Source organism: Gossypium arboreum, chromosome 5 (genome assembly GCF_025698485.1).
Source record: "Gossypium arboreum isolate Shixiya-1 chromosome 5, ASM2569848v2, whole genome shotgun sequence".
Taxonomy (NCBI): domain Eukaryota; kingdom Viridiplantae; phylum Streptophyta; class Magnoliopsida; order Malvales; family Malvaceae; genus Gossypium; species Gossypium arboreum.
In genome coordinates this window covers 83,648,707-83,652,269 of record NC_069074.1, presented here as the reverse complement: position 1 = coordinate 83,652,269, position 3,563 = coordinate 83,648,707, and the positions used below count along the sequence as shown (strand labels likewise).

At 40.1% G+C, this 3,563-nt stretch overlaps 1 pseudogene; it reads left to right on the top strand.

Annotated features, from left to right (window-relative positions):
* Window positions 1-653: 653 nt before the first annotated feature.
* LOC128292753 (uncharacterized) lies at window positions 654-3,563 on the top strand (annotated as a pseudogene).

Here is a 3,563-nt window from a genome sequence, read left to right as displayed (position 1 = left end):
GTCTTATTTTTTATCAACCAATATTCCTTTAAATTCTAACAACTTTTATTCTTTTATTCATAGCACATAAACAATTATTCACAAATTTATTCATTCTTTTTATATTCTTTCATACCCCTCACAGGTCTCTAGATATCAATGATATGAGCGCTAATACTACCGTTCCTGATTTCTCTTGTGAGCAAGACATGTGTTTAGAGGAGTCTCAGGATTTTAAAGATGTTCAAGATTGTGGCGTATCTCTCGATCTATTAAGAATGGTAAAACAGGAGGAGAAACAAATCATGCCACATGAAAAAGAGGCAATAGAGAATATAGCCTTAGAGGAAGGGAAGGAGGTGAAAATTGGAACACTGATTGCTAATAACACAAGGCGTAGCTTGATTGAGTTGCTTCAGGAATTCAAAGATATCTTTGCATGGTCTTATCAAGATATGCCCGGATTGAGTATTGACATTGTAGTACATAGTCTTCCAATAAGACAAGAATGTAGACCGGTACAACAGAAGTTGTGAAGAATGCGGCCAGACATTGTCCTAAAAATAAAAGATAAGGTCAAGAAGCAGTTTGATGCAGGATTTCTGCAGGAAGTAAAGTACTCTGAATGGGTAGCTAATATTGTACCAGTCCCTAAGAAAGACGGGAAGGTACGAATGTGTGTTGATTACAGAGATCTAAACAAAGCAAGCCCAAAAGATAATTTTCCTCTTCCACACATCGACACTTCAGTAGACAACACGGCGGGATATTCGTTGTTCTCCTTCATGGACGGCTTCTCAGGATACAATCAGATAAAGATGCATCCAGAGGATATGGATAAAACTACTTTCATAACATTGTGGGGCACCTTTTGTTATAAAGTAATGCCATTTGGGTTGAAGAATGCAGGGGCAACATACCAACGAGCCATGGTAAACTTATTTCACGACATGATGCATAAGGATATTGAGGTATACGTTGATGATATGATTGCCAAGTCGCGAACAGAAAAAGAACACATTGAGGTTTTGAGAAGATTGTTCTTAAGATTAAGAAAATTTCAGTTGAAGCTCAATCCAACAAAGTGCACCTTTGGAGCCAGATCGGGGAAGTTGTTAGGCTTCGTAGTCAGTGAAAAGGGAATTGAAGTTGACTCAGACAAGGTCAGAGCCATACGAGAGTTGCCTCGACCACGTACTCAAAAAGAAGTTCGAGGATTCCTAGGAAGGTTGAATTACATTGCTCGGTTTATTTCACAATTGACTGAAAAATGTGATCCTATCTTTCGTCTCCTCAGAAAGCACAATCAAGGTGTTTGGGATGAAGAATGCCAGAATGCTTTTGAAAAAGTCAAACAGTATTTGTTGAATGCTCCAGTGTTATCTCCGCCTAGTCCAGATAAACCATTAATACTATACTTGTCAGTGTTCAGCAATTCTATGGGATGTGTGCTTGGTCAGCATGACGAGTCAAGGAAAAAGGAAAAGGCAATTTATTATCTCAGCAAGAAATTCACTGACTGTGAAATGAGATATTCGTCAATCGAAAAGCTGTGCTGTGCGTTGATTTGGATCACATAGAGATTGAGGCAATACATGCTATACCATACAACTTGGCTCATCTCAAAATTAGATCCATTAAAATACATGATGGAATCAACGGCTTTAAATGGAAGAATGGCTAGATGGCAAATTTTGCTTTCAGAGTTTGATATAGTCTATGTAAGTCAAAAGGCTATCAAAGGAAGTGCTGTGGCAGACTTCTTGGCCAGTAGAGCTTTGGAGGATTATGAGCCATTGAACTTTGATTTTCCAAATGAGGAGTTAATGTGTATAGCAGCAACTGAAGATTTTCCATGGAAGTTAAATTTTGATGGGGCTTCTAATGCAGTCGGAAATGGAATTGGGGCAGTCTTGGTATCCCCGAATGGTCACCATTACCCTTTCACATGCAAGTTGGATTTTGACTGTACAAATAATATGGCTGAATACGAAGCATGCATCATGGGGCTCCAAGCAGCCATAGAAAGAGGCATAAAAACCCTAGAAGTATATGGAGATTCTGCGTTGGTAATTTATCAGCTAAGAGGTGAATGGGAGACAAGAGACCCTAAGTTGATCAATTATCGAATGGTAGTTTTGGGGTTACAAAGAGAGTTCAATGATATCACCTTCAACTATCTCCCACGAGATGAAAATCAGATGGCAGATGCTTTAGCAACCTTGGCTTCAATGATTAAGGCGAACAATAAGGAAGAGATGAGACCAATTCAAATGAGTGTCTATGAATTTCCAGCTAGCTGTTGTAACCTTGAAGAGGAAGAAAAGGATGATAATCCTTGGTATCTGGACATATTGCGATATGTAAGAGATCGTAAATATCCAGCACAGGCATCCGAAAATGACAAACGAACCCTGAGAAGATTAGCTTGTGACTATGTTTTGGACGGGGATGTTCTGTATAAGAGAAGGAAAGACCAAGTACTTTTGAGATGTGTCGATGCTGTGGAGGCCAAGCTAATTCTAGAAGAGGCCCATAAAGGTGTATGTGGTACGCATGCAAATAGATTCACGATGGCAAGACAAATCATGAGGTTTGGCTATTACTGGGCCACTATGGAAGGAGACTGTATCAATTATGCCAAAAAATGCCATAAGTGTCAGATTTATGGGGACAAAATTCATGTACCACCCTCACCTTTACATGTCATGACGTCTCCATGGCCATTTTCCATATGGGGCATGGATGTCATTAGACCAATATCGCCGAAAGCTTCGAATGGACATCGGTTTATTTTTGTAGTTATTGACTACTTTACAAAATGGGTAGAGGCTGCTTCGTACGCAAATGTTACTAAGGCAGCTGTAAGTCGATTTTTGAAGAAGGAAATCATTTGTCGGTATGGAATGCCTGAGAGAATCATATCCGATAATGCATTGAATTTGAACAACAAAATGATAGCAGAGGTTTGCGACCAGTTCAAAATCAAGCATCACAACTCTTCACCCTATCGTCCAAAGATGAATGGGGCAGTGGAGGCTGCCAATAAGAACATTAAGAAGGTCGTGGGAAAGATGGTGAGACTTATAGGATGGCATGAAAAGCTACCGCTTGCACTCTTGGCATATCGGACATCTGTTAGAACTTCTACCGGGGCAACTCCGTTCTCGTTAGTTTATGGGATGGAAGCAGTTTTACCTATTGAAGTGGAAATACCTTCTCTCTGAATTTTAACAGAGATAAGGTTGGATGAAGCTGAATGGGTTCAGTCTCGATATGACCAGCTAAACTTGATTGAGGAAAAGAGGCTGAAGGCTATCCGACATGGTCAGATGTACCAGAAGCGTATGATGCGAGCTTATGATAAAAAGGTTCGTCCAAGGGAATTCCATGAGGGGGACCTTGTGCTAAAGAAAATCCTTCCCATTCAGAAGGACTTTAGAGGAAAATGGATGCCAAATTGGGAGGGGCCATACGTCGTGAAGAAGGCTTTTTTTGGTGGTGCATTGATTTTGACAGAAATGGATGGAAAGAGCCTACCCAATCCGGTGAACTCAGACTCAGTCAAGAAGTATTTTGTCTAA